We start from the raw sequence: 10,618 nt of genomic DNA, 5'->3' as shown, positions 1-10,618 counted from the left end.
CGTTCCCATGCTAGTTCCTAGGCTGTGACAATAGGTTAGAATAAGCTTTAGAAATCCCCCCCCCCCCCCCCTAGTGGATGTTGTTTTAGTAAAGTAGGCATTATAAGGGGTAGAGGGCACAGTAGGGTGCCATTTCAGATAAGGTAATAGGTGTCTAATCTGTAGGAATTTATAGAAATCCCTATTGGGGATATGGAAGTCTGCTGAGATAGTGTCGAACGGGGAGAGCGCATTGTCGGTACTAATGTCTCCCAGGGTGTTTATTCCGGCTTCCGCCCAGGTGGTAAGTTCAGTATTGGGTAGGAGGAATTGGATGGCTGAGAGTGGCGTGGAATTGTATGAGCCCGGGGATATTACACTGTTTTCAATTGCATAAAGCCAAATGGATTGGCCCGCCTGTATCGTCGGGAAGTAGCTTGGCCGGAACTCTTGTTGTAACTAAATGGACCACAACAAAGTAAGTTGTTCTTTTCTGTCTAACCACAGTGCTCTCTGCTGACATCTCTGTCCATGTCAGGAACTGTCCAGAGTAGGATAGGTTTGCTATGGGGATTTGCTTCTACTCTGGACAGTTCCTAATAAAGACCAAGGTGTCACCAACTTCATTTCCTTCCTCAAAGTACAGGAAGGATTAAGATTTTTTAATAGAAGTAATTTAAAAATCTGTTTAACTTTCTGGAGCCAGTTGATATGAAATTGTTTTCCACCGGAGTACCCCTTTAAGTCACGGTGCTGGCTGAAGGCATTTGTCCAAATCTTTTCTGACAATGTTGGCCCAATGGAGGCTACCCACTACCACAGCATGACATATCTACCACGGTACCTAAGGATCGCGTAGATGGATCATGTAAATGGGCCTGTAATGCCAGAGATAAGTAACTGGTACCTGCAGAGAAGGAGAGCCCATAAAGCCATCATGAGAGGTTGGGTATGCAGACATGTAACATAGGTCCTAGATAGGCTCTCAGAGAATGTCAAACACGGATTATAAGAGATTTTGGAAAGAAATGACTTGGCCCTTTCAACTTAAATGTTTCCCTGGGTAACTGGGCCCTAAATGTCTGGACTGTGATCTGGGGTTACATTGTTTACCTTATCTGCTTAAGTCATCAAAAAGCCTAGTCTCTACTTTACCTTGACTGTTAGAGTGATTGAAAGGAGAAGAATTTTTATTCCTCAAATTATTTTTAAAAACATGAGAAATAGGAAACTGATTTTAACTAGATAATTTTATCCAACCTAATGAATTCATCATTTTTTATTATGGAAGAACATCAAAGGAAGTGAATTGGCAGGTTGATATTAAAGTGGACTTCTGTGTGCCATTTTCCTGCACTGTGTTATAGCTTCTTCCCTGTACAGGCTTTCTAGTCCTCTCAGTTTTTAATATATACTGATTATTTGTCTCTGAAGATTAAAGGGTGACAACTACTTGATTACCATCATTAGACGGAGGAAATATCCTTCAAAAGGCAGTCATAACAGCCCGATGCACAAAAGCTATTTTGAAATTACAGTAATATATTATATGAAATCATGGTTATGCTTTGTAGTTGTCATTTATCCAAACTACCAATGTCCAAATGGCAAAATAAATGTATTGTTTTGACATGTGAAAAATTCTGGGCAAGTTCCTTTTGAGAACAGGAAAACACATTTCTTTGCTTTGTAACTATATGATGTAACTTCTCCTAAATACAGTGGTTACCCTATTATTCCTGCAAATAAAAGAGATCCATTCAGTTATTAGGGTATGCCAACAATGTCCTATCAGTACAGGTCATCACTGTGACCACTGCTGTTTTGTATGAATTAAAGGGGTACTCCACAGGAGAAAAAAAACTGAACTGAAACCAGAAAGTTAAACAGATTTATAAATTACTGAAAAATAATTGAATAGTAAGCGCTGTATTATACACACAAGTTACAAACTGACCTGTAGATAGTACGGTTGCTGATAAAAATCGGTGGTTGCGGTGTAAGTGTAATGATCTCACAGCAATGCTGTTACTGCGCAATCGCTCTGTATTGCAGGGAAGGAGGTACCACTCTGCAGATATGTGGGCTCCCTGAAGTGGTGTTCCAGAGGTTTCAAGTGGTTCTTCCTGAATTGACTCCCAGATGTAGCGGGTTACTTCTTTTAATGTTGTTTCCCAGACTTCATGAAGGGTCCGGTCTGTAGGAAGGAGCGTGGATTGCAGTGGGAGCGCGCCCCGGCCAGTGGCGCCTCTACCAACTTGCTCGCACGCTACGATCAGGTTAAGGTTCCAACTGAGTGTGTTGTGAGTGACGTCACTATGGTATCCTCAGCAGACCACAAGGCTATCGCCGTTCGTTTCGGAAGTCTTGGCTTCCTTCGTCTGGATTGCCTTAATGGACCATTAGTTCTCTCTTATAGCTGTGCGCTCCTGGTGTTAACTCCTCCTTCCTCATCAATGAACCTGATGTTAACTCCTTCCTCGTCAATGAACCTGATAACTCCTTCCTTGCCAGTTCCCCCCCCCCCCCCACACATAGTTCAGATAGTTATATTCCTATAGGAATGCAAATAGTTCTAGTTCGGCATTCAAGCCGTGGGGAGTCAGGGAATTTAAATTAAAAATACACTTAGTTTCACAGCGGGATAGTAATGAAATGTAGTTGCCTCCCCTCCAATGGGGGGGCCACCATTTCTAATCCACAGATTGATGGTGCATTGTTTTATAATGTAAGGATAGAGGATGACCCTCATATCCTCTCTGAATATTATATATATGTTCTTTAATGCGAGTACCTATTTGCCTTTTGATGCGCCCCACATAGATCTTCTCATAGGGGCATATTATGACATAAATTGCCCCTTTTGACTTACAGTGTATGTGGCTTTTTATTTTATATTTCGTTTGTTTTTTACTGTCCATTATGCTCAATTTTGGTTGTTTATTGTCCATAGCATTGCAAGCTTTACACCTTTTGCACGGATAGAAGCCATTTTTTAAATGTAAAAAAATATTAGCACTGTTTCCATTATTTTTATGCATGTCTGTTTTATTCTTTATGGTGGGTGCTATAAAGCTCCCTATGTTTTGGGCCTTTTTGTACACAAAAGATGGTGCTCTCGGAATCATTTCTCAAATTTTGTCCTCCAATAAGATATCCCAGTGTTTTCTTTACAATTTTCTGTAATTTGAAGCTGTGTTTGTAATATTGGGTTATTATAGGAATTTTTATATATCCATCTAAATCTGTCCCTTCTTTTTCCTTAATTTTTTTTGTCTTTGGTGGTTATTAATTTTTCTCTATCAGTGTGTAATATTTGTTGTTGGATAATGCTCAGATTTTCTTCGTTATATCCTTTAGTAGTAAATTTCTTTTTTAGTTCCTCTGACTCCTGGTTATATTTGGATTCCTCCGTGCAGTTACTGCGGAGCCTTAGGAACTGGCTCCTGGGGATGTTCCTCAACCAGATGAGTAAGTGACAACTATCCATCTGTATGAATGAGATGCTGTCAGTAGGTTTCGAATATGTATGGGTAGTTATTTGATTATCTACAATATTTATGGTGAGATCTAAAAAATGGACTGTAGTCTGACTACAAGACGCTGTAAAGGTTAAAAAGAATTGATTTTTATCAAGATCCGCTAAAAACATAGACAGACTATAAGGTCCTCCTTTCCATATAAATAAAATATTGTCAATGAACCTACGCCAGAGGACGAGATTTGCGCTCAAGCTACCCCCTGCGAAAATTGCCTCCTCCTCCCATAATCCCACATATAGATTTGAATAGCTTGGCGCAAATCTCGTTCCTATAGCGGTCACCCATTTCTGGTAAAAAAAATGTGTTTTCATACTTAAAATAATTATGGTTTAATATAAAATTGATACATTCACCAATAAAATGAATTTGATTTGGTGTCATGTTTTTTTGTTTGTTTAAAAAATGTTCTGCCGCCTTCCTGCCTTGTTCGTGTTGTTACTTCTATTTAAAAATCTTAATCCTTCCAGTACTTATCAGCTACTGTATGCTCCAGAGGAAGTTCTTTTCTTTTTGAATTTCCTTTCTGTCTGACCACAGTGCTGACACATCTGTCTGTGTTCCGGAACGGTCCTGAGCAGGATAGGTTTGCTATGGGGATTTGCTTCTACTCTAGACAGTTCCTAAAATGGACAGAGGTGTCAGCAGAGAGCACTGTGGTCAGACGGAAAGTAAATTCAAAAAGAAAAGAACTTCATGTGGAGCATATAACATCTGATAAGTACTGGAAGGATTAAGATTTTTAAGTAGAAGTAATTTAGAATTATTTTTAACTTTCTGGAACCAGTTGATTACATTTTTTTTTTGCAGGAGTATCCCTTTAATTGATGGAGGTGTATAACAGGTGTATGGAGGTGTATAACAGGAAAGATCGGTAAGTACTTATATTCAGCAGCTTACAAAGTTTCAATATTCTGTTTGCAAAAGACCAAGCCCCTATATGGCTACATTGATGGAAAAATAAAAAATGATGGCAAGGATGAAAAAATAAATAAATAAATACATAAATAACTTGTTATTAGGGGCCAAAGAGGTCTGACTAGTCTTTAAGATATATTTCCATATTTTGAAAATTTTCTTTGCGAATGTTCTTTCAGGTAAAGTATCACAATATGTTTTAATTCAAAATATTGTTTGCCTTACCACATTACAATTGCTGGTTTCTGTCTGATTTACATTCACCAATTGCACTAAATCACTTGCTTCTGAGAAATAGTAATAATAATTTGTCAGTGTTCACAGAGAACATCAATAAAGCTATATTATTATTGATCAGCAATTGTGATGATTTAAAAATAATTCATATTAGTGGCACTATTGACCAGCGTAAATGCCATTCAGTGACATTTACACTTTGCCTCACTTCTTAGCACATGTATGGTCCAGATGTTCAGTAGTGTGAAAAGTGTCCATGTACATTGGAAAGTACAGGGCACACTACAGGGCAGGGTATACCAGAATCTTAAATAAGTAAATGTTTAATAGCTCTACCCATAAACAATAAGGAATACAAGGAATGATTATTACCATCATACAGTGACTAAATAATACTATTACCTGAGTCACTACACTGCTCAAAAAAAATAAAGGTATATGTAAGAGAAAAGAAAAAATAAGAAAAAAGAGGTGCGCTCCTACTGTTTGTACAGGTAAGCCCCCAAGGAAAAAAGTATGAACTTACCAGAAGTAGTTGTGCTGAGGGCACAACACCTGTACATGTATGTAGTCTCGCTTAGTAGACGTGGGGTCAGCAGCTCCGGGGTCCTCTCTGGGTGATGTGGTCACTCAGTGCTTGTAGTACATTTCAATGTGTGTGGACCATGGCATGGAACACACAAAAAATGAGGACTTGGTCCAGGGTGCTTCCCCTCTTGGTATAAATGGCACGTCCAGGTAAAGGAATTATTAAGATGAAAAAGGTTTAGTCGCAACAATTAGTTTCGAGTCCTATGCCGCACTCTTCTTCAGGCATATGAGAATCCATAAAAACACACATGGTTAAAAGACCCGGGAATGGTATGAATCAGGGTGAAAGGTCACAATAGTATCAAATTGCAATCCAGTGTAAAACAATAAAGAAAATGTTAAAACCAGTAAAATTCACACACTTATTCTAATAAAACATGGTATAAAGACTAACATAAAATCTGCACTGTGATTTGTGCATAATTCTAATTTCGGCAGCGCTGGAGGCTCATGAGACCGCTGTGCCAGAATTCATAACACTGTTTCAGCCATCTCATTGAGACCCTTCGGTGTCACTGTAGACAATTTATACATCCAGTATATTTCTTTTTTCTTTAATATAACAAAACGGTTAGCAGATTCAACTGGAATATGGTCAATTGGGGTAACTGTATAGGTATCCTGTTCATCTGGGTGGACCACTACCAAAAGGCGATTAGATAAAAGCTTGACCAAACATAACCACCATACCATTACTGTGTAACACTCAAATACTACCATACACTACCATTGGCACTGCACCAATGAAGCTGTGTATGCACCTAAAGCTGTGGGTAGGACTGAGAGACTGCCATCTCGGTAAGTTAAAAGTACATTTAAATGGCATAATAGAGTCAGGCCGGCTTAATAGCAACATTTTTGGGACACTAAACACCGGCTGTGTAAACATATGCTGGTAGTTTAGTTTCCCAAAACTAGCCGACGGGATCCCTTTAACCCCTTAAGGACTCAGCCCATTTTGGCCTTAAGGACTCAGACAATTTAATTTTTACTTTTTTCATTTTTTCCTCCTCGCCTTCTAAAAATCATAACTCTTTTATATTTTCATCCACAGACTAGTATGAGGGCTTGTTTTTTGCGCGACCAGTTGTCCTTTGTAATGACATAACTCATTATATCATAAAATGTATGGCGCAACCAAAAAACACTATTTTTGTGGGGAAATTAAAACGAAAAACGCAATTTAGCTAATTTTGGAAGGTTTTGTTTTCACGCCGTACAATTTATGGTAAAAATGACATGTGTTCTTTATTCTGAGGGTCAATCCGATTAAAATGATACCCATTATTATATACTTTTATATTATTGTTGCGCTTAAAAAAAATCACAAACTTTTTAACCAAATTAGTACGTTTATAATCCCTTTATTTTGATGACCTCTAACTTTTTTATTTTTCCGTATAAGTGGCGGTATGGGGGCTAATTTTTTGCGCCATGATCTTTACTTTTTTTATACCACATTTACATATACAAAACTTTTAATACATTTTTTATAATTTTTTTTTCAATAAAATGTATTAAAAAAGTAGGAATTTTTGACTTTTTTTTTTTTTTCGTTCACGCCGTTCACCGTACGGGATCATTAACATTTTATTTTAATAGTTCGGACATTTACGCACGCGGCGATACCAAATATGTCTATAAAAAATGTTTTTTACGCTTTTTGGGGGTAAAATAGGAAAAAACGGGCGTTTTACTTTTTTATTGGGGGAGGGGATTTTTCACTTTTTTTTACTTTTACTTTTACATTTTTTTACATTTTTTTTTACACTTGAATAGTCCCCATAGGGGACTATTCATAGCAATACCATGATTGCTAATACTGATCTGTTCTATGTATAGGACATAGAACAGGTCAGTATTATCGGTCATCTCCTGCTCTGGTCTGCTCGATCACAGACCAGAGCAGGAGACGCCGGGAGCCGGACGGAGGAAGGAGAGGGGACCTCCGTCCGGCGTTCTGAATGATCGGATCCCCGCAGCAGCGCTGAGGGCGATCCGATCGTTCATTTAAATCGCGAACTGCCGCAGATGCCGGGATCTGTATTGATCCCGGCACCTGAGGGGTTAATGGCGGACGCCCGCGAGATCGCGGGCGTCGGCCATTGCCAGCGGGTCCCTGGCTGCGATCAGCAGCCGGGATCAGCCGCGCATGACACGGGCATCGCTCCGATGCCCGCGGTTATGCACAGGACGTAAATTTACGTCCTGGTGCGTTAAGTACCACCTCACCAGGACGTACATTTACGTCCTGCGTCCTTAAGGGGTTAAACCAGGTGACTCACAAAATATGTATTTTTCTGACTGGAAATTCACTTTTCCCATCTTCTTTATCTAGTACATACTGCTCTGACTTTTTGTTCCAGCTACAATTTCACCTTTGCAGAGTTAGCAGCACATTCATAATAAGGTTTCATGCTTTCCCAGGACATGCCCTCGTCTCACCCTGTTGCCCCTATTTAACAGGGTTTAACCAGTTGAACTAGAATATATGTCATTGACGCAAAACAGACTGTTGTGGCCTTGTGCCGTTCTCCTTCCCTGCACTGGATGATGTCTATTTGTTAAACGATGTGTGGATGAATAAACCTTTCTTATACATGTAAGACTGGTGAGTGCAGGAAGCTTTCTTTCTTATTTGTTTCATTTGAAACACACAAAGTGCAGCTTTGATGCATAAGTCACTGTCCAGGTGCAGATGCAGACTGATACAAAAAGTCAGATACCAAACATCACAATAGACACGAATAGTACCCAAGGGCAATGAGGGGCCCACTAATACTAATAACCAAACCCCTGGGCCATAGCCCCAGGTAAAAAAAAAAACTCTCTATAAGTAATCCCTAAAATATAACCTTTATTGTGTGATTATAAAAAGGTTTAAATCCCAACAAAAATATGTTAAAACTGATACCAGAATTGACCAAGTTATATAAATAGAACATATTGTGAGTTATCACTCCCTGGAGAAAATGTGCACCCCTCTGCCGTTACCGCAATATTACTAGGTCATTCCAATAATCACTTAAAAGATCACTCTAGAGTGCAGCCAGAGAATGGTGTTGTGAGAACACCGAAACGTCGCACTTGCACTTTATGTTCATGGAATAAACTACCTTTTGTTTGGATATACCGGTGTGCTGCGGTAATCTCTTCTGTGATAGTCTACTTGGACCCTGGGACCGGGGCCCCTTGGACCTGCCTGCACCCAGTACATGCCTGGAGGTGCTGCCTTCTCTTTCTGTGTATATATATATATATATATATATATATATATATATCTATATAGACAAAGAATAAGTCAGCCAGCACTTTAGTTGATACCAAACTGTTATATGGACCTGGCCTACAGGTGCACGCTACTAGGCTAGATATACAACAACAGAAGAATGCAGCAGCACATTGCCAGCACAAGGATATAGGTGAAACATGAATATGTAGTTAAAACATGGAGAGCTATACAGCTATGGTGTAATAGATGCAAATGTGAAACTATGAAATAGTGAGGCACTTAGCTCGCAAATTTGTCTCCGCCGGCGGTCAAATAGCTTGGACCGTCCCACCGCGATAAGGTGTCCTCCTTGGGACGGACCCTACACTGTGAATATGCCTCTGTGTGAACAGTTCAGTAAGCATGGCAGGGTCTGGAACATCTTCATAGTTTCACATTTGCATCTATTACACCATAGCTGTATAGCTCTCCATGTTTTAACTACATATTCATGTTTCACCTATATCCTTGTGCTGGCAGTGTGCTGCTGCATTCTTCTGTTGTTGTATATCTAGCCTTGTTGCGTGCACCTGTAGGCCAGGTCCATATAATAGTTTGGTATCAACTAAAGTGCTGGCTGACTTATTCTTTGTCTGTATTGCACATACGGGGGAGTGGCTACCTCCATGTTGGCCTTGCACCCCACCCACCTCTATCAGGTGTGTATATAAGGTGTCTTGGATGTTCCAGACCCTGCCATGCTTACTGAACTGTTCACACAGAGGCATATTCACAGTGTAGGGTCCGTCCCAAGGAGGCCACCTTATCGCGGTGGGACGGTCCAAGCTATTTGACCGCCGGCGGAGACAAATTTGCGAGCTAAGTGCCTCACTATTTCATAGTTTCACATTTGCATCTATTACACCATAGCTGTATAGCTCTCCATGTTTTAACTACATATTCATGTTTCACCTATATCCTTGTGCTGGCAGTGTGCTGCTGCATTCTTCTGTTGTTGTATATATCTATATATATATATATGGAGAGACAGTTTCTAAGATATATAATCCGTTTATTTAAAGAAAGTGGCAAAAAATTGTAAAGGCTACATACATAGCCCCTGTTTTCCAAAAATGGAGAGCATTGGATTCATCCTTTTACATGGTGAACCTATTAAATCTATCTGATTTCCTACATGTTAATTATCATTAGCAATGCTATGAGTCAGCATAGAAGTGAATGCATTATTTTCATCTGCAGTGTAGTATAAAATGTTGACATAAAACTTACCAGTATACATATGTCATTTTTGTTTTTTAAACAGGAAATGCAAATATTTAGCTGTGACAATCCTTTGGCAATGAATTAAAGTTATAGCCCAGTTATGTGACTTAGGATTTCTGCATGGAACCTGCTGTGAAACTACAATATCAAAGCAACAAAATCCATAGAGATTCCGTATGATATTGACCTGGCTGTTATAAATTTTACTTGATAAGTCGATGTAGCTCTTAAGATTTTTCCAATAAGAAAAATCATTGAGGTGTCACTGACAGCCTAGAATATATACTTCATATGGCAGTTCAATGGAATATGAAATTGAAATCTGACATTAATCTAAAAATGATACGATCATTTTCTGTTTTTTGAATTCTTCTAAAATTGTCATTGGAACCAAAGCTTGAAAAGCCCTTCCACAATTTTTCATTTTCCTTATTGCATTCGATTTCATTTCATGCATAATACAATATATGTATCAATGCAGAAGAGAGGGGAAAAAAAGTGTAAATTGTTCTCGGGCCAAAAATTGTGGCAGGTTCTAATAGAGATACAATGAAATCCTGCAAAAAGTGAAGTAAATTAGTCTTGCGTGTATTATGTGTATACTTATTTATTATTAAAATAATAATTGAATGTAAATAGTATTTAGATAGATCACAGAAGTGCAACAATGGATGTTAGTGAATACTGCTTTATTTGTGTAGCCGATCAGCAAGCAAATCACACTTGGTCTTGTCATTGCAATTTCAAGGTCACACTCAAGTGCATTCTTAAAAATATTCATTTGGAATAGAAATTGTATATTTACTTTGTCACTATCAGTCAGCACTAGAACTCTTTTACCAGCTAGAAGTCATTATCT

General features: G+C 38.8%; 1 long non-coding RNA gene across 1 annotated transcript; it reads left to right on the top strand.

Moving 5' to 3' along the window:
* Positions 1–3,356: 3,356 nt before the first annotated feature.
* On the top strand, positions 3,357–9,911 carry LOC130367044 (uncharacterized). Its single transcript, XR_008892054.1, has 3 exons — positions 3,357–3,450; positions 4,329–4,392; positions 9,800–9,911. It is a non-coding gene; the product is annotated as an uncharacterized LOC130367044 (long non-coding RNA).
* The last annotated feature ends 707 nt before the right edge of the window (positions 9,912–10,618 follow it).

Source organism: Hyla sarda, chromosome 4 (genome assembly GCF_029499605.1).
Source record: "Hyla sarda isolate aHylSar1 chromosome 4, aHylSar1.hap1, whole genome shotgun sequence".
NCBI lineage: Eukaryota > Metazoa > Chordata > Amphibia > Anura > Hylidae > Hyla > Hyla sarda.
The sequence above is the reverse complement of the archived record's forward strand: the minus strand, read 5'-3'. Positions and strand labels throughout refer to the sequence as shown.